We start from the raw sequence: 21,547 nt of genomic DNA, 5'->3' as shown, positions 1-21,547 counted from the left end.
GCAGGTTCAGGTCAGGCAGAGGTCGGTAATCCAGAGGTGGGGCAAAGGTACAGGACGGCAGGCAGGCTCAGGGTCAGGCAGTGTGGTCAGGCGGGTGGGTACAGGGTCAGGACAGGCAAGGCTCAAAAACCAGGAGGACGAGAAAAGAGAGACTGGGGAAAAGCAGGAGCTAACACAAAAATGCTGGTTGGCTTGACAAACAAGATGAACTGGCAACAGACAAACAGAGAACACAGGTATAAATACACAGGGAATAATGGGGGAGATGGGCGACACCTGGAGGGGGGACAATCACAAAGACAGGTAAAACAGATCAGGGTGTGACAGTATAGGTGAATAGTTACAGCTGCGATCACATAAAAGAAAAAGAAACAGTGTACATAAAATAACCTTCTCTGAACACCTAATCCAAGTTCCCAAACAACAACTCGACATATCCTGTCGGATCTGTTAACAATTCTGTGTTCCTGTCGGATCAGTCACAATTCTGTGTTCCGAAAAACAGGAACAGTTCGCAACGCACAACGTCTTCTGAGAGAGAGAGAAAAAAATGCCTCATCCTCTCTGTGACAACATAGCCCCCGTCCACAGTAAAAAAAGAGATGGAGAAATGAAGTGAATAAAATCAATAGCCTAGCCTACAAATACATCCCCCAAAGGACATAGGCCTAAATGTTTGGACTAAATAAAACAGAAATGAGAGAGCAAACCCCTAAATGACATCTATAGGATAAGTTGTTTGTTATTATTAAAACAAAATATCAACAGGATAAGGCGGTCATAACCATGGGCAAAAAATTCACACACTGAGCCTCTCGTTACGTCTGTAGATGTGTCGTAATCGACAGGCTATCAATGGTGAAGGCCTGTGTGAAAATGATGAATACAAATAAAAAGAATAGGGTACAGGCCTAATATAAATTGACAGTATCTGATCTTTATGTCTGCCAATTAGCCTATATGTTCTACAGACAAGATAACAGGCTGTAAATGCTTAATTTTCTCACTTGACCTAAAAGGGGAAAAACAAGTAGGCTAAAACATTAGAAGGCCTAGGATAAGCTATAGGGCCTATCCCTCTCAGCTAAAATATATATTTTTTTAAATAGACATTAGCGGGGCGGGGCGGGTGGGTCATTGGATGGGGGCTATATGTTGTCTTACCTCCATTAATAATAACAGTAAATCGCTTTTAGTCGTTGGTCCATTTCTCAGTGGCCAGGATTGTCCTTCAAAAAAACATTTTGCCTCTTCGGGAGTTTTGAAGTGTCGCAGGGCTCCTTGGTGAAGAATCCTGAGCTCGTTTTGGTATTTGAATCCCCTGAAGATGCCTCGGTCATTGAAGTGTTTCTTCACCTCGTCAAACTCTCTGCGTATTCCAGCTGACAGGTCCTGGTGTAAAGTGAGTTTGGCGTTTCCCACTGTAATGGTGTTGATTGTCGCTGTCTGTAGGACTCGTTCCTTGTCGGTGAATCTCAGGAAATGTATGGTGATTGGGCGCGGTGGTTGTCTGGCTGCTGGTGAGGGCCTAAGTAAGCTCTCTCGAGATCCACTCGGGGAGTTTGTCTTACAGGTAGCGGATCAGTGGTATGTTTCCCTCTTCTTTTACGGTCAGGTTTAATAGAACACAGTTATTCCTTCACCCTCTATTTTCCAGGTCCTCTGTTTTCTCTTCCAGATGCTCTATTTTCTTTTCAGCAGATGCTGTTGTTTCCATGGTAGCAGATGCTATTGTTTCCATGGCGTCTGCCAGATGCTGTTGTTTCCATGGCATGTACCATTGAGTTTTCCATGGATAGGATTCACCCTTCTGCCTCATCCAGGCGCCCCACGTTGATGGTTGTTGTTGATGCCAAGAAAGGCATTTTCCAGGGTTGTCGCCTTGCCCCCTATCCCACTGTTCTGAGAGTTAATGCCATCTAGTTTGATGTTGAGTTCTGTACGTTAGGATCTAAGCTAAGAAAGGATGTCTTCGCAAGAGGCGCTAGCTTTTTCTTGGAGGGTTTTTCCGCAGATATTGCTCGAGTCCAGGTAAAAATGTCACATGTAATGTCACCTTTTGTAGCCGCCATGTTTTTTTTACTAAAGCTAATGGGGTTTAACTTGAAGTGGAGGTAAGATTAAGAATTGGAAATTACTTGTGCGGAGCTCTCAGTTTGTGCAGAGCTTTCAGTTCATGCGGCCATCTTGTTCAAGGGTCACGTAATTCCAAGAGCCTTTTTTTAAGTCCAGAGAGAGTCGACACTCATCCAGACCATCAAATATGAACAGAACTTTAGAATTGCTCGTCATAGTCTTGATTGGTTTCATTTTAGGGAAGAATTCATGAAGCAGTTCAATCACAGTTGTTTTCCCCTACGTAATGATCTTTTTTTGTGGAAAGATCTTTTCCTTCTGCCCAGTCGTGAATAAACTTCTGAACAGAGAGTCTTTCCCATGGGCTTGAACATTGGCTGGCTTCAATAGCGGTCTCTCCTGTGGCTGGTGTTCTGGATTCCAGATGTATGACCTCATGCTCATCTCTGACCCTTCCCCAGGCCCTCTCAATCACATGGAGATCACTGTATATCTGGTTTAGATAGATTTAGACAGATTCCCCTTCTTTGAAGTCCCCTCATATACAACCATACTTATTTAGACTTTCAGTTTGTCTTTGTCTGCAAGGAAAATCAAAGTTTATTCTTTATTTTACGGTCATGATTACTATTTAGTATGTGTTTGTCTGGATTGGATTAGTCAGAATGCAATAATATCATTATTGTGTGTTTTGGTCAGGTTGTTTTTAAAATGTATTTTTGGCCAAAAGAAAATAATCTGGTTATCTGACCAGATAACAACCAAAATATGACTTCTTTCCCATGATGTCTTGATGTTGTCATGAAAAAATACATCTTTACCTGGTTGATATCTGGTTATATGACGTCTTCTGAACCAGAAGTTTGCAACCATAATATGGCATCATAATGACGTCACCTGTCAAATTCTGCCTTCTGGGTGCTGTTGTGTTAATTCATACGGCTTACCTCTGACATCTAGAACCTCTGAAGCACTCTGGGCTGAGAGAGAAAGAGAGAGACAGCTTGTTTAGTTCAAATGTTCTTGTTTGGTTGTCTAGTCTGAAAAATCAGTGTCCTGTTATTTGTTTGTGCAGTTGTCATCTTAAATCTTTTTTAATCCTCTAACCAGATGGTTCTGTTGTCTCACCCTCATCGTACTGATTCTTTACTGTTTCAACCAGTTGGTTCTGGTTAATCTTCAGGATCTCCAGTGAGATCTTCACAGCTCCCTCAATACCTTGGTCTCCACCATCTTATCCACTGTAGTCTATCTGTTAGCATTCTCCAGCTGGCCTTTTGTGATGCAACAAAAGCCTTCTAAACCTTCTTTCAGGAACCACTAGAATCTCTTCAGCTCTGTTTTGAGCAGATCATGCAGAGTGGCCAGCAGCAGCTCAGGAACGGGAGCCATGAGTACAGTAACTGAGGAGAAGACCTCTGCCATTGTAGTCATAGCGTTCTTAAAAATGTAATGCATCCAGGCCACACCCCCTACTGGGGAAAACATTAGTCTCACTGTCTTAGGTAGTAGGTGTATTAGTACTGGGCTGAAACAAGCCTGCACACCTTGTAGCTCTCCAGGACCCAGATTGGTATTTACCTGAGACTTTACAATAATATTTCAAGCTGAAGAGTGTATATAGCTGCCATTACAGGCTAACTGTGAGAGTAAAAACATAACACTTTGAATATACACTACATTACCAAAAGTATGTGGACACCTGCACATCGAACATCTAATTCCAAAATCATGGGAATTAATATGGAGTTGGTCCCCCCTTTGCTGCTATAACAGCCTCCACTCTTCTGGGAAGGCTTTCCACTAGATGTTGGAACATTGCTGCAGGCACTTGCTTCCATTCAGCCACAAGAGCATTAATGAGGTCAGTCACTGATATTGGGCGATTAGGCCTGGCTCGCACTCGGCGTTCCAATTCATTCCAAAGGTGTTCGATGGGGTTGAGGTCAGTATGGACCTTGCTTTGTGCACAGAGGCATTGTCATGCTGAAACAGGAAAGGGCCTTCCCCAAACTGTTGCCACAAAGTTGGAAGCATTGAATCGCTTAGAATGTCATTGTTTGCTGTAGTGTTAAGATTTCCCTTCACTGGAGCTAAGGGACCTAGCCCGAACCATGAAAAACAGCCCAAGACCATTATTCCTCCTCCACCAAACTTTACAGTTGGCACTATGCATTGGGGCAGGTAGCGTTCTCCGGCATCCGCCAAACCCAGATTCGTCCATCAGGACTGCCAGATGGTGAAGCATGATTCATCACTCCAGAGAACGTGTTTCCACTGCTCCAGAGTCCAATGGCGGTGAGCTTTACACCACTCCAGCCAACGTTAGGCATTGCACATGGTTTGTGTTAGGCTTGTGTGCGGCTGCTTGGCCATGGAAACCCATTTCATGAAGCTTCTGACAAACAGTTATTGTGCTGACGTTGTTTCCAGAGGCAGTTTAGAACTTGGTAGTGAGTGTTGCAACTGAGGACAGACGATTTTTACACACTATGCGCTTCAGCACTCGGCGGTCCCCTTCTGTGCGCTTGTGTTGCCTACCACTTGGCGGCTGAGCCGTTGTTGCTCCTAAACTTTTCCACTTCACAACAGCACTTACAGTTGACCGGGGAAGCTCTAGCAGGGCAGAAATTTGGCCAACTGACTTGTTGGAAAGGTGGCATCCTATGATGGTGCCACGTTGAAAGTCACTGAGCTCTTCAGTACGGGCCATTCTGCTGCCAATGTTTTCCCTATGGAGATTGCATGGCTGTGTGCTCAATTTTATATACCTGTCAGCAAAGGGTGTGGCTGAAATAGCCAAACCCCCACTAATTTGAAGGGGTATCCACATACTTTTGTATATATACACAGTGTACAAAACATTAAGAACACCCTCCTAATATTCCAGAGCGGCGCTCAAGCTGGAGGTCAATGATGATGACAGGTGTCCTTGAGCTCCAGATGCTCTGTGTGGTCTGGAAGAGCAGGTGCTGCTGGGAGAACACTGAAAGGTAATGGAAAGAGTCATTGGCCTTTGTCATTTAGATTCATCCTACAAACAGAGATAGATTTCAAACCAATAACTACTGTATGTACATTACATTGTATAGGGAGGATGCAGCAGTGTTACTCGGGCACATTTTTGTCTTGCATTGACATGCAGCAGACACTTGGTGCTGGAGCTCTCACTGAATAATGTACACACACACACACACACACACAGCCATCTGGTTTTCCATGGAGTAGATATTTACTGTAGGCAAAAACAGACTGCCTATTAGTCTGGCCTGTCAGCAGCAGACACACATATGGGAGTGTCTGTAAAACACCCACCCACACAGATACACAAAGACAGTGTCACACACAACCCATGTTCTCTGATTCTGTCTTTCAAAACCATTGTATTAGCCTCTACATTACATGATTATAGCCAATTAAATTTGATTAGTGTGTGTGTGTGTTTGTTACCGGCAGGGCCCTCCCCAGTGTTTCCAGAGCGGCGCTCCAGCTGGGGATCGGAGGTCAATGATGATGACAGGTGTCCTTGAGCTCCAGATGCTCTGTGTGGTCTGGAAGAGCAGGTGCTGCTGGGAGAACACTGAAAGGTAATGGAAAGAGTCACTGGCCTTTGTCATTTAGATTCATCCTACAAACAGAGATAGATTTCAAACCAATAACTACTGTATGTACATTACATTGTACAGGAAGGATGCAGCAGTGTTAACACTGGGGTGAGTTTGACAAAACATTTGTGGCAATAAGATCATTGTTCATCCATTTCCTACCAATGGATTTAAAATGACCTTAGTGCTACGTAGGTTTTAGGAAACTCATCTCTGGACAGGTTATGTCTCAACATGCAGCAGACCCAGCTATTAAAGCACACATGCTGCACAACTCGGATGCAACTAACTAGCAACAACAAACATTACGCTAATGCCAGAGGACTGTCTTAGATCATTGATGATCACTTTCATGACAGCTAAGGAACATTTCAATAATGTTGCAAGTAGCTGTACACAGTGAATGAGATATGAGCGAGTCTATGTATTTATTATTGATGTGCTGAGAGGGGTTAGCTGAGGTCAACATCTGGTGTCCAAGAGGTGATGTAACAATACATCTCACCTCACCCAACATCTGTCAGCTGTGCTGGGAATGGTGATTGTGTGTTAGAAACAGACGGAACAATTGTTTAGCAACCCTTTCAGATAGTCATTCACTTTTCAGCTTGAAAGTATACACATTTGTATTGTTAGATAGCTCTGGGTGTAAAAACGGCCAGGTCCGGTCAGCTGATTCTAGCCATCCCTTCTGGTTAGTTCTAGTCAGGCAGCTTAGCCTCCCATTCAGATGACCCCCACTTCTGTTAGTGTCTTATTGGTTAAGGTCACGCCAATTACTTATCACCACATCTCCTTCAGCCTATCAGTGGCCTAGATTCCTGGGACTTCTGTTTCAGTTAGTGTAGGACCCCAGCACACTGTGTGGTCAGAAACGTGCTTTCCCCATCCTGATGAGCACTACCAGTTTTTCTCTCCTGCTGAGAAAGAAAATCCTGTGGGCTGACTCCCTGTCTGTCTGATATATTATTGTGTGTGCGCATTTCAATAACCACAATTACTGTCAGAGTGGTGTTGGATGTTCATGTGTGTGTGGATCATTTATTAAACCCCCTTAACATGGAATACTGCTTCCTCCTGTTCTGGACAGACACACTGTGGTGGTTGCTACCGGCGTAAAACCAGCACCTACAATTTCCCCCTATTTTAATGGTCTTTCAATTCTACAACCGACCCATATTTTAATGGTCTTTCAATTCTACAACCGACCCATATTTTAATGGTCTTTCAATTCTACAACCGACCCATATTTTAATGGTCTTTCAATTCTACAACCGACCCATATTTTAATGGTCCTTCAATTCTACAACCGACCCATATTTTAATGGTCCTTCAATTCTACAACCGACCCATATTTTAATGGTCCTTCAATTCTACAACCGACCCATATTTTAATGGTCTTTCAATTCTACAACCGACCCATATTTTAATGGTCCTTCAATTCTACAACCGACCCATATTTTAATGGTCCTTCAATTCTACAACCAACCCATATTTTAATGGTCCTTCAATTCTACAACCGACCCATATTTTTCATGGTTCTCCGAGCCAGATCCAGTAACCACTACAGCCCAGGATGCCCGTTAACAGAGAAGATCCTCCACAAGATGTGGTCGGCGGTCACATGCCACAATATCTCAATAATTACAGCGATGACTACGAGTCAAGGCACAGACTACCACACACATCCACACACCACTGCTACGAGGGACAGCAGTCAGATTTTTGATTGTCTTAACTCACTACCACTATTAAGCTGAGCTTCTCAGTCTTTTTTTTTCACACAGTAAGTCAACAAAGTCAGTTTTAAAAAATGACCTTGATAATCACCAGGCCTCATTGTGAGAGAGCAAAATGTAATGCTCTGAGGAACCCATATATCATAAAATACCTGAACACATTTCCCACTGGCTCCGTGAACTCTGAGGGCCCGGAATAGGCTAGTTGATACAATGTTGCACTTCACTAGTGATCGCTCAAGTCAAGACAGATAGAAAGGGAGGTAGACAGGTGGAATTGGGAGATGAATGCAATTGAAAGAACCTGCATTTTCATCTGGATATTTTCTGTTTTTATGTATTTTTATTTAGTTGACAATGGAAGTTATAGGCCTACTGCTACTTTGGCCTAGGTTCTTAGTTCCATGCCCTCATTTCTTTAGCTGTCAATGGCTCAAGGTGAATCAATGTCCAAATGGCAGAGGCTGGTGCTCTCGCATTAGTGGAAATTTTACATTTAGACTTATCATTTTAATTCAGATTTGTATTATTAACCATGTGACAATGATTGAGAAACAAAAACATTATATCATTAAAATGAAACAAAAATGCCCATATGAAAATCATAAACGGCACGCAGATCAGTAGAAATGGTAATATAAATTGTAAGCGTTCCCCAACTTGAAACTTACAAACTTGAAACTCACACGCCATCTAGGAATACACCATTTTGAACAGAGCACACATTTCTTTGTACTGCATAATTACAGTGTGTGTGTGTGTGAGAGAGATAACGAGATGCGTGTTGTCTAGTAACTAAGATTGTGCCTATTAAAACTGAGCACAAATGGACAGCTATGCGATCCATCGTGGACCACTTACCTCAATCCAGCACCAGCAGGTGGAAAGCACCACGTCCAGCACTGTGTTCCTTGCTAGACTAGTGGGCTAGTACATCTACGTGTTTGGCATGGGCAGGAGCAGGCCTGTGAGCCGAGGGTGAGAAAATGACACGTTCCTAATTTGATATTGTTCCCATTCCTTTTCGCCAAGTTTAGAATTCTAAACGAATAGAAAATAGAAGTGGAAAAGTATTGCGAACATTGCTCCAGATCACTTGATATCCACCACAAAGGTGAGAGAAGAGGGAGAGAGGGCTAGAGGGATCTTACAGCAGATCATGTGTCCAACTCCAAATCCCCAACTGAATAGATAAGAGCATATTATGAGAGCACCACTTACAAAACAGAGCTGAGAACTCTCCATGCAGAACGTGGCCCAAATATTAATATCCCATGTTTTTTTCTCTCCCCTACCCAAATCCCATTGTCATATATATCAAGAATGCAAATTTGTGCAGTTTTACCACCTCACCAACAGGGGGTGCTGCAGCACCTCTATCACCCATACTTCGTGCTGCTATAAGCTCAGGTGACGGTTAGCTGAGGAACGCTCAACTCCACTCTCTTATATAGAGGCAGAGTTGAGTTTTGATAACTGGTTGCGGGATTTGATAGCAACAACATCGAGTCACCATCAGTTGATTCTTGTAAAAATGTCTATTTGGAACATGCTTACCTGTAGCCTAACCTATGTTTGTCCTGTACAACTGCGGTCCTTCAGCAGGGTGCTGAAATTCATGCTTTTAATAAAAACTTTTAGCAAATACAACCAGACATTTTCACAATCATCGATTGATGGTAACTCAATGTTGTTGCTAGCAAATCCCGCGACCAGTTATCAAAACTCAACTCCGCCTCGCTATAAGAGAGTTGAGCGTTCCTCAGTTTATGACGGTGACGGTGGACATAGGACAATCGTCACAGTGTGTTTACTGTAAATAGATACCTCGAGAGACATCAACTTCACTAAACACTAACCTGCAGTCTCTTGTTTCACATGTTTTTTTGTTGTAAATAACCCAAGATAGACCACAGCGTGTCATTTCCAATTTGAGCATATTAATCATAGTGGGCAGAGCAAGCAAGGAGGTGGGCAGAGCCAAGCAAGAGCTAGCGAGATCGTATTGGTGCATTCTAGCATGTATTTTAATATTTACATTAGAGAATGCCTACTCTGTGAAGTGCGCCTGTACAATAACTAACTGAAACTTTGGCAAAGGGCAAAGCCTACAAAAAGGTGCCCACTCTGTAACAGATTTTAGTTCTGGGTATTGAGATCAAATGTTTCATCTATGAGAAAATTTGCAGAATTTCAGGAGTCATGTCATCGGGAGAGATCAGGCAATCGCGAAGAAGAAAATTGACTACCTTAAAATCAGTGAAGGCTGGTGGGAGGTGCTATAGGAGGACGGGCTCAATGTAATGGCTGAAATGGTATAAATGGAACAGAGTCAAACGGTTTCCATATGTTTGATACCGTTCCATTAATTCCATTCCAGCTATTACAATGAGCTAGTCCTCCTATAACTCCTCCTACCAGCCTCCACTGCTTAAAATGGAGATAGCCACAATTGCACTGCCCATTTTGTCACAGACGCGATAATGGCACAGATACAAAGATGAGTCCTCTATCTATCTCTATGGGTTGAACAGAGTTCCATCACTAGGACACAGCAACCTTGGTTTGCTTGATAGCATATAATCTTTGACTGCCCTCAGGTGTTTATTAGTGTGTATTACACCAACATGCATCTTGGGTTTAGCGGGTGCAATATACTACTCTGGCCACAAAAGGGTAGTCTCTGTATTCATGACAAAAATACCCTCTGAAAATCTTTGGATATTGACTTCTGGAACCTGGTAGTCATTGGATTCTTTAAGTAATATTGTGTAACACTCTAAGTCTTTGATTGTGTCATAAGAACATGATGTACAGACAGAATTACATGTGGCTTCATACAGTTTGTAGGGTAAAGGTCATGGTTTTTAGTTTGACCATTTGAATGTATTTACTTTTATGTTTCCATATACTGTAGACCTGATTAAAAACTCCATGGACCTTTTTTAGACTGTGTGTGAGTAGACTTATGCGTGTTCATTTCTACCCATTCATATATTCCTCAACCTCTTCTTTGACAAGCTAGAATGTGCTGTTGATTCTGGACGTTTCTCTAAGAGGGTTTTATGGGGCTTTTCCTGTACAGCCTCTCTTTGGGATAGACTGAAAAACGTCTGGCTGAAAAAGATGGACCTCCAATGTTTTGGCTTGACATTTCCCCTGACTGCGGCAGAGCAACTCTAACAAAGACTGTACTGATCTCCGTGGGATCTCGGATATCTTAATGACAGTAACATACTACTTGTTCCTCAAATGACCAGTAGCATATGTTTCCTTCAAATAAACAGACCAGTATTTTTTATTTGTATATGTACACTATGTAGCTTTCCCCTCATGATGCATACTGTATTGTATACCCCTCTGTGCTTCATACTTCAACATACTATATGCACCCTGTGCATCTGATACATCATCACCGTGCTAACTAGTACAGATAGACCTGTTAGTTGCATAGATCTGGAGTTTCATCCAAACTCAGTGTAAGTTCTGTTTGCTTAGTTAGTGCTGATCTGTATGATAGTACAGTATAGTAAGACCTCCTGCTCTTAAACAGGTTTCACAAGAAACCGCACAGAAATACACAGTATAGCAGATAGAGAAGGAGCCTCAGAGGAGCCAGAAAAGCACTGTGACCTGGAAGAATGGTTTCCTTTTATTCAAATACTTTTCCGGTTTCTCCACAGCAGATCTCACTTTAAGGGCTGGTTACATTCCTGTCTCTACGCAGAGCGTGTTCTACAGCTTGTGTTATGGGTCTTTGTGTCTGTCTGTGCTTATGTGTGCATCGTGGAGGCTATATGAGGCTGTATCTGTGTGTGTACACAGGGATTACAGCACATGGCCGCGTGTGTTGGGGAACGGTCACAGTTTCTGTGTGATCGTACATGGGTCGTTCTCTGTAAGCTTAGAGACTAATATTTGTGTTGAGTGTTTGTGCTGACCTGGTGTAGTCCTGCTCTTCCAGCTGTAGAGGATGACCTGATCCAGTCCAGTTGTCCAGCTGGAGATAATGCTGACCTGGTCCAGGTCCAGTCATTGGCAGCTGTTCTGACGATCAACTAGCAGGGGGCACTGCTCTCCATACATTGCATTGGATCAGAGCTGGACTACAAAGAGTGAGAGAAAAAGAGATAGTGATGAATTACTATAAAAATATTTATCCCACATTAGATTAATCTTGACCTCATTTATGATAATAAACTTAAATATTGTTACATGTAATGTTATGCAGTAATGGAAAATGGTTAATGGTTCTCCAGAGATTAACAGTTTATTTACTTACCCTCTGTGTTTGAAATGAAATCATTAATCATTCTAGATCTCATCTCAAATGTTTTTCTCTCCAGAAAACAAAATAAGAACTGGTAAGCTAACTCCCTTATATCTTATTTTCATCTATTTTCTATCTTCCAAAATCTCCTGCTTAGATCAGCCAAGCACAACATGCTCATGTGGTTTCCTATGTACACTACCATTCAAAAGTTTGGGGTCACTTAGACATTTCCTAAGTGAAGGCTATTCCAGAAATGAAGGCTATTCCATGCTAGAAATTACCAAGAAACTGAAGATCTCGTACAACGCTGTGTACTACTCCCTTCAGAGAACAGCGCAAACTGGCTCTAACCAGAATAGAAAGAGGAGTGGGAAGCCCCGGTGCACAACTGAGCAAGAAGACAAGTACATTAGAGTGTGTAGTTTGAGAAACAGACGCCTCACAAGTCCTCAACTGGCAGCTTCATTAAATAGTACCCGCAAAACACCAGTCTCAATGTCAACAGTGAAGAGGCGACTCCGGGATGTTGGCCTTCTAGGCAGAGTTGCAACGAAAGAGCCATATCTCAGACTGGCCAATAAAAAGAAAAGATTAAGATGGGCAAAAGAACACAGACACTGGACAGAGGAACTCTGCCTAGAAGGCCAGCATCCCAGAGTCGCCTCTTCACTGTTGACATTGAGACTGGTGTTTTGCGGCGCGGAATGCACGGAGATGTCAAAGTGTGTTTAAAAAAATAAATTAAAAAAATCGGCAAAGAGTAATTATTTTAACTTAAAGCATTTAATAAAGACATTTATAGTACAATATTATGAGGAATGGGAATGATAGGGCTACTTACACCGTTTTGGGAAGGGATCACAGCAGTGATTGAATGAGGGTATGAGGCATGAGTTGAGGTGTTCAGAGTTTTGACTTCAATGCAGGATTTGACTGGGAAGACAAAAAACAATAACACTACACAGTTAGACAAAATACCTAAGAATGAGTTAGTCCAAGCAAGGAGTAAAATCATTGATGTGCAATAATATGATTGTGTTTGTGTATGTGAATGACTTGAAAATTGATAGGGGTACCCATAGTGCTTAGAGAGGAAACATAAAATGTGCCAGTGGATGAGCGGGCACATGAGACATGGCTTCAGTTCATGGCAGGAGAGAGTTGACAATGGTAATGGTAGTGGAGTGGCCATCACCTCTTAGTCAGGGAACAGGAGGGGACTTAGCTGTAAATACAAATAGCAGATACATTCCATTACAGCTGTGCCATTGTAGGTTTGAACAACAAGTTTCTCTATGAAGTTAAACACAGACTATGCTGACTAAGTTAGTCTGTGTTTAACTTAATCAGCATAGTCTGTGTTTATCTCGCCCACTTGACACATCAAAGTAGCCCAAGAAATGTTCCTGAATAAAGCCCTGATCATCCACATAACTGACGATAACTGACAACTGGAAGCAGACTTGGTCCCAGAGTGGAGGGGGCAATTTTTATCCCCTTGGCCCAAGAGTTTTTCCTTATCTGTTAACCTAACCAGGAAAACTCTGGATCCTATAATGTATGACAGTGATTAATCAGTTGTAAAAAGGTTTTATAAGGGCTATGATGGGATTAGTTTTTCCTAATCAGGTCACATGGTTTAAAACTGGAAAAAACTCCTGGCCCTGAATGTCATGCAGGCCTACTGCATGCAACTGTAGAACCTTCTAAAACATGTATTCACGTCTGTCATCATTATTATGTTGATGGATTCATTCCAGTTAATAACTTTAGATTGAAAACGTATAGGCAGCATACCAGCCCAATTTGTATCACATTTTCTACTGACACACAAATTGACTAGACTACATAACGTTACCAATTAGTTACCCTGACCAAATTGCCAGCGCACATAGGCTGTATGCAGTAGCCTACAGTTGATCAGACTGAAAAATGGTCTCGTTTTCATCCCATACAGCATGTTAGATGTCTAATGTTTAGGTGTAGCCTAGGCGGCTGCAACATTTATGTAACGAGCTTTTTGCTTGTGTCTGTCCGGAGCGATTATCTAGTATCATCTTTGCTAAATAAATACCTGAGCAAAGTGAAAAGCCTACTTAAGCGCGCGCGGAAAAATGCGCTGCGTCAACCTCTTTAATCTAACTATTAATGGATGATGCGATGGAAGCAATCAAATCATTCTGAATTGATTTCTACATCCCAGAAAAGACAGTAGAGCGTTCAGCGTGTAAAGCATCGTAACGTGCAATTACCGCTTGTTAACGGAACATTCCCTCTCTTCGTGTCCTCTAGATGCCAGTTCTTGCATGCCCCAAACGCAGGGGTGTTGATCCAGTCAAAAGTTTGGACACACCTACTCATTCAAGGGTTTTTCTTTATTTTTTACATTGTAGAATAACAGTGAAGACATCAACACTATGAAATAACACACATGGAATCATGTTGTCACCAAAAATTACCTTTGATAGCAATTGGTACTGAACGCCCTCACCTTTTCATCCTTCTTCATGAAATTAATCTCAGGCTGAGGTCAACGCTCGGTTTTAAATCGCACTTTTTCCGTGTACCCAAGAGAATGAAATACATTCTTCAACAAAAAGTCAACGACATTTGTGGTAGTGTTGGCGGCGAAAACTGCACACTCGAGCTGGTAACTGAAGTTAGCAAGTCAAATTGAAATAAATTACACTAACTGGACACAAAAATAAAGTTACAAAACCAAGAAAACTATTTATAATCTACATCCCCCGTCTCCTGTAATTTGAATAAACGACTTTGAATAATATCAACAAAAAAATGCCCAACTATCACTTTTCAATCTCTATCCAATGTCAACAACTCACCAAGCTTCTCAACACACGTTTGACCTCGCCCACCTTTTTGTCCATCTGAGGTTTGACAGTCACACACTGAATACAAACACACACGTTTGCGCAAGGCACACGTTGAATACAAACATATTTCATTTTTGAAGATCATAAGAAATATTATATAAAGTGGTACTAGGAGATGTGTTGTAACACTTTTTGCTTCATGTTATATTTGAGACAAGCTGATATTGTTGCAGTGAACAACATACTTGTTATGTACTGTTAAAATTGTGTTGATAAATGTTCTAACTTTGTAATTATATTATTTCATTGAGCATATATATATATATATATATATACACACACACACATCTATCCTGATTTATAATGCTATTTACTTTCCTCATGAGAACGGAGACAGACTATACCATATTGGTACCATATACCATAAGCGGAATGTGCTTTGTACATTAAGTTATACCAGCTCCAGTAAAGAGATCAGAGACTCGGGTGACTTCTACGTCATCTTTACTAAACAACATAACACAATTAACAATTAACACAGCAGACAAAAACAAGGTTTGACCACTCCTCAAAAATGGCTTCACTCCTGCTCCTCAAAAGAGGCAAAGACAGTGATATTCTTGTTGTCAACTGCCTCCACATAGAACATCTCATAATCTCTCTGGAACTGGAACATGAATGGTTCCTTGAGAATATTTTCCTCTTCATCCAGGCCATCATACAACCGTAGTTCTTTAACCTCTCTGGCGCATGTGGGACGAACTCGTCCCACCTACGTAACAGCCACTGAAATCCAGTGGCGCGATTTTTGAATCGTTAGAAATACTATTACTTCAATTTCTCAAACATATGACTATTTTACAGCTATTTAAAAACAAGAATCTCGTTAATCTAACCCCACTGTCCGATTTCAAAAAGGCTTTACAACGAAAGCAAAACATTAGATTATGTCAGCAGAGTGCCCAGCCAGAAAAAAATCAGACACCCATTTTTCAAGCATGTCACATAAACCCAAACCACAGCTAAATGCAGCACTAACCTTTTATGATCTTCATCAGATGACACACCTAGGACATTGTGTTATACAATACATGCATGTCTGTTCAATCAAGTTCATATTTATATCAAAAAACAGCTTTTTACATTAGCATGTGACGTTCAGAAAAAGCATAACCCCGCAAACTTCCGGGGAATTTACTAACAGTTTGCTAAATTACTCACGATAAACGTTCACAAAAAGCTTAACAATTATTTTAAGAATTATAGATACATTACTCCTCTATGCACTCGATATGTCCGATTTTAAAATAGCTTTTCGGATGAAGCACATTTTGCAACAATCTAAGTACATAGCCCGGCATCACAGGGCTAGCTATTTAGATACCCACCCAGGTCAGCCTCCACCAAAATCACATTTCCTATAAGAAAAATGTTCTTACCTTGCTTGTTCTTCGTCAGAATACACTGCCAGGACTTCTACTTCAATAACAAATGTTGGTTTGGTCCCAAATAATCCATCGTTATATCCAAACAGCGACGTTTTGTTCGTGAGTTCTAGACACTATCAGAATGCTTCATCACGGTGTCGCGCATGGCGCATTGGCGTGTCAAAAATGTCTAAATATTCCATTACCGTACTTCGAAGCATGTCAACCGCTGTTTAAAACCAATTTTTATGCCATTTATCTCGTAGATAAGTGATAATATTCCGACCGGGAATATGCATTGAGCCTAAACAGCCGAATAAAATTTATCCTCAGGAGCGAATCGTGCACGCGCCTCATTCAAAGGTCCTCTGAGCAGCCACTTACAAAAGGTGATAATGTGTTTCAGCCTGAGGCTCCCTCGTAAACCTTCAGTTATTTCCCGGGCTCTGAGAGCCTATTGGAGCCCTGGGAATTGTTACAGCTAAGATCCTTACTTTTCAATAAAAAGATGCAAGACGCACGACTCCTTGTCAGACAGGGTACTTCCTGCTTGAAACCTTGTCAGGTTTTTGCCTGCCATAGGAGTTCTGTTATACTCACAGACACCATTCAAACAGTTTTAGAAAATTCAGAGTGTTTTCTATCCAAACCTGAACAATAATATGCATATTCTAGCTTCTGAGTTGGTGTAGGAGGCAGTTAAAAATGGGAACATATTTTTTCCAAAATTCTCAATACTGCCCCCTATCCCCAAAAGGGTTATAATGCGTCTTCCCTGTCCATCATACAACCGTAGTTCTTTAAGGGTTGTAATGTGGTCTTCCCCCTCCATCATACAACCATAGTTCTTTAAGGGTTGTAATGCGGTCTTCCCCCTCCATCATACAACCGTAGTTCTTTAAGGGTTGTAATGTGGTCTTCCCCTCCATCATACAACCGTAGTTCTTTAAGGGTTGTAATGTGGTCTTCCCCCTCCATCATACAACCGTAGTTCTTTAAGGGTTGTAATGTGGTCTTCCCCGTCCATCATACAACCGTAGTTCTTTAAGGGTTGTAATGCGGTCTTCCCCATCCATCATACAACCGTAGTTCTTTAAGGGATGTAATGCGTCTTCCCCCTCCATCATACAACCGTAGTTCTTTAAGGGTTGTAATGTGGTCTTCCCCGTCCATCATACAACCGTAGTTCTTTAAGGGTTGTAATGTGGTCTTCCCCCTCCATCATACAACCGTAGTTCTTTAAGGGTTGTAATGTGGTCTTCCCCGTCCATCATACAACCGTAGTTCTTTAAGGGTTGTAATGCGGTCTTCCCCGTCCATCATACAACCGTAGTTCTTTAAGGGTTGTAATGCGGTCTTCCCCGTCCATCATACAACCGTAGTTCTTTAAGGGTTGTAATGTGGTCTTCCTTGTCCATCATACAACCGTAGTTCTTTAAGGGTTGTAATGCGGTCTTCCCCCTCCATCATACAACCGTAGTTCTTTAAGGGTTGTAATGCGGTCTTCCCCCTCCATCATACAACCGTAGTTCTTTAAGGGTTGTAATGTGGTCTTCCCCCTCCATCATACAACCGTAGTTCTTTAAGGGTTGTAATGTGGTCTTCCCCGTCCATCATACAACCGTAGTTCTTTAAGGGTTGTAATGTGGTCTTCCCCCTCCATCATACAACCGTAGTTCTTTAAGGGTTGTAATGTGGTCTTCCCCGTCCATCATACAACCGTAGTTCTTTAAGGGTTGTAATGTGGTCTTCCCCGTCCATCATACAACCGTAGTTCTTTAAGGGTTGTAATGTGGTCTTCCCCCTCCATCATACAACCGTAGTTCTTTAAGGGTTGTAATGTGGTCTTCCCCCTCCATCATACAACCGTAGTTCTTTAAGGGTTGTAATGTGGTCTTCCCCGTCCATCATACAACCGTAGTTCTTTAAGGGTTGTAATGTGGTCTTCCCCCTCCATCATACAACCGTAGTTCTTTAAGGGTTGTAATGTGGTCTTCCCCGTCCATCATACAACCGTAGTTCTTTAAGGGTTGTAATGTGGTCTTCCCCGTCCATCATACAACCGTAGTTCTTTAAGGGTTGTAATGTGGTCTTCCCCCTCCATCATACAACCGTAGTTCTTTAATAATACCCCCCACCAGGAATATATTTCAATGTAGAAGACCAAGTATTTTTCACAACATGTATGGGTGTTGCTGGACCAGAAAATGTATTTCGACTGCAAACACACCATATCTCACATCAATGCACTCACATGCCAACGATCTTTCCTTGGACATTGTTTATAAGCTTTCTTCGTAAATGTGTTTTTAAGTTTCTTATTTAACATCAGTTTGCAGTGTGGACAAGTTACAATGCCTTTTCTTGACTTGCCAAGTATGTTGGGACCAGGTGATTTCATTATTGTAAATATGATGTGTAGACTCGCTGTGTAGACTCGCTGTGTAACTGGGAATGGCATCAACGATACACACTTATAGTCAGCCAACCATAACAAGGCATACATTGAAGAAACACAGAAAATCAACGTTCAAATCGATTACATAACGGTACATGTAAACCTAAGCTTACTGCTCAAGTAGGCAAATTTGTCCATAAGATTCCCTCATTGTGAGCAATTAGCTAGCTCACATGCAAATGGGTGCTAATTAACGCTATGTTAACATCGGTGCGTTAGTTGGTCATATAAAACTATATCACTGCACTGGTATAGCATGAATATTACAAAGTACATTATGCATAATGACAGTCTCACTTACTTCCATGGTTTATATTTTTATCCATGTAGGTTAGGTTCGATTAAGATTTGCTTTCGTTGACGTTGATACCTTCGACGTTTACCTCAATTTGGGTGATCTTGAAGGACACCGGAAGGGTTCGGGTTAAACAGTGATAGACATTTGGGTGAGAACTAAACCAAAAATCTGACATTGTTTTTCCATTGGGCTTTGGTTGTGCTTTTAGATGGTTGAAATTACACCAACTTTTGGCTGTCTTTATGAGTGGGTGAATATAGGTTGTAATCTCATTGATCAACGTCTCAACCAAATATTGCCCAATTATCCACGTTGAAATGATGTGGCGTGCGCAGTGGGATTCCCCCTGGGTGCAGCCAGTCATCCTTAGGAGGGTGCGGTCCACACCTCAAAATCACTTGGAATGTACAGTTCCAGTTACACTACAACACTACCAGGTTGTTATCTGATCAGTCGCTACTATTCATAGGCTCATACTTTTTATTCATTATGTTGGTAAATGCTGCAATAGTAACAAATCGTCTTATATTTTTGGGTGTATTTGACAATTATTCAGTAGACATCCAGTGACTTCCTGTTGGCAGCTCTTCAACAACAATGTTTTTTTGAACTTTATATGTAAATTCTGTAAAGGGTGAGTTGTGTAACCATGCTGCTGTGCTGCCAGTGCTGCAGTGTTTCTACTGAGTGTGTCCTCCTGTGGCCTAGACAAGAGGCAGAGTAGGAAGTCAAGCTCTCCTCCACTTGTCTCTCGCTCACTCACTCTCCGTGGCTGTGTTTACAATACACATACCATGCCTCTGGCTGCTGAGCTCTAGATTCAGTAAAAAGGCCTGGAATAGACTGTATGTGTGTGTGTGTGTGTGTGTGTGTGTGTGTGTGTAGGGGCGTATATGTGATTGTGAATCCAAACTTTGGGCTATGTTTATGTCTGCCGTCCCCTGGGTATTTTGGATACCACTGACATGCTGCTTCCTTATTGGATAATAAGATGAAGTCGAATGCTGACACACCGCGCTCTTATTGCATAATGAGAGGAAGTTAGACTCTGATATGACATTCACTCTTCACTCTTGTCTTCTTTCATCTGGCTTCAATTGTAGAATTTTGTCTTCTTCCTCCCCGTGATTGAAAGAGCTTTTTAGAGAGAAGGAGAGCGGGAAAGATATACTTTTAGAAACAATGAACCCCTCATGTCACCAGAACGTCCAGTGATGTTTATCTGTGTGTATCTGAGCGTCTTAAAGTGGCTCAATGCCACAGACTCTAAAAGAAAAGCCAAACCTTCCAAGGAAAGTCCCAGCCGCACGTTCGATTGTTGACAACCAGAGATACTGTATATTAAAACTGTTATTTCAACAGAGCGGGCTCTTCCACATAGTGTATGTTCATTTACAGGTGGCTTTCATGAGAGCGGTATTTACTAGAAGACAAGTTGTGTTCAGATAAGGCTTACTTACTGCTACAGCTATAGGATGCTTGATCACATTCTCTATTTCCTCTCTATCATCTTCCCCTCCCTCTGTCCTTACCTTGAACTGCGAGCCTGTTTCTTCTCTCCCACTCTCTGCTCTGCCAAACTAGTCTCTTCAGGAATGATCAACTTTATCAGTTTTACTTCTTTGGCAACTCTGTGACAATCCATTTTGCTAATGTCTTTGAATGACTGGATGAAGAAGTAGTGACCGTTGGACGTCAGAGTTCAGCCATTATGCCTCTTCCTTCCCTGGTCCCTGTTGTTCTGTGACAACACAACAGGACAACAGGAAGGGGAAACTATGAATGGCGAAAGCTGTTTACACATCAACTGTTGCCATGGCACAAGTTCTGTCCAGAGTTAACGATTAGCTGAGATGTGTAGCGGAGTCAAAGATATTTATAATTAACTCAAGATAGTTAATCTGTGTTTTCAATGGGAACAAATTAAGTCATGGATTACAGGCAACATCCGCATCGAGCCAAAGGCTAGAGCTGCCGCTTTCAAGGAGCGGGACACTAATCCGGACTCTTATAAGAAATCACGCTATGCCCTCAGACAAACCATCAAACAAGCAAAGCGTCATACAGGATTACGATTGAATCCTACTACACCGGCTCTGACGCTCGTCGGATGTGGCAGGGCTCGAAAACTATTACGGACTACAAAGGGAAACCCAGACGCGAGCTGCCCAGTGACGCGAGCCTACCAGATGAACTAAATGCCTTTTATGCTTCCTTCGAGGCAAGCAACACTGAAGCATGCACGAGAGCACCAGCTGTTCTGGATGACTGTGTGTTAACGCTCTCTGTAGCCGATGTGAGCAAGACCTCGTGAAGAGGGCACGACAAAACCTTTTCCCCCTCAGGAGACTGAAAAGATTTGGCATGGGTCCCCAGATCCTCAAAATGTTATACAGCTGCAGCATCGAGAGCATCCTGACCGGTTGCATCACCGCCTGGTATGGCAACTGCATGGCATCTGACCGTAAGGCGCTACAGAGTGTAGTGCGTATGGCCCAGTACATCACTGGGGCCAAGCTTCCTGCCATCCAGGACCTTTAAAATAGGCGGTGTCAGAGGAAAGCCCATAAAATTGTCAGAGACTCCAGCCACCCAAGTCATAGACTGTTTTCTCTGCTACCGCACGGCAAGCGGTACCGGAGCGCCAAGTCTAGGACCAAAAGACTCCTTAACAGCTTTTACCCCCAAGCCATAAGACTGCTGAACAATTAATCAAATGGCAACCGGAATATTTACATTGATACCCCCCATTTGTTTGTACACTGCTGCTACTCGCTGTTTATTACCTATGCATAGTCCCTTCACCCCTACCTACATGTACAAATTACCTCAACTAA

General features: G+C 42.1%; 3 long non-coding RNA genes across 4 annotated transcripts; all 3 read right to left on the bottom strand.

The window, feature by feature from the left end:
- Positions 1-235: 235 nt before the first annotated feature.
- On the bottom strand, positions 236-3,797 carry LOC115158499 (uncharacterized). Of its 2 annotated transcripts, none has more exons than XR_003868678.1 (3): positions 3,024-3,797; positions 1,165-2,657; positions 236-276 (listed from the first exon to the last, which is right to left on the bottom strand). It is a non-coding gene; the product is annotated as an uncharacterized LOC115158499 (long non-coding RNA). The 2 variants fall into 2 exon arrangements; XR_003868679.1 differs by having other exon boundaries at positions 1,165-2,569.
- Positions 3,798-4,907: 1,110 nt separating this feature from the next.
- On the bottom strand, positions 4,908-12,573 carry LOC115158498 (uncharacterized). The gene is made up of 4 exons (XR_003868677.1): positions 12,535-12,573; positions 11,362-11,526; positions 5,527-5,656; positions 4,908-5,062 (listed from the first exon to the last, which is right to left on the bottom strand). It is a non-coding gene; the product is annotated as an uncharacterized LOC115158498 (long non-coding RNA).
- Positions 12,574-12,875: 302 nt separating this feature from the next.
- On the bottom strand, positions 12,876-14,550 carry LOC115158497 (uncharacterized). Its single transcript, XR_003868676.1, has 3 exons — positions 14,185-14,550; positions 13,946-14,046; positions 12,876-12,918 (listed from the first exon to the last, which is right to left on the bottom strand). It is a non-coding gene; the product is annotated as an uncharacterized LOC115158497 (long non-coding RNA).
- Between the last annotated feature and the right edge of the window lie 6,997 nt (positions 14,551-21,547).

Source organism: Salmo trutta, chromosome 22 (assembly GCF_901001165.1).
Source record: "Salmo trutta chromosome 22, fSalTru1.1, whole genome shotgun sequence".
In the NCBI taxonomy this organism is placed as follows: Eukaryota; Metazoa; Chordata; class Actinopteri; order Salmoniformes; family Salmonidae; genus Salmo; species Salmo trutta.
This window is presented reverse-complemented; position numbering and strand designations above follow the sequence as displayed.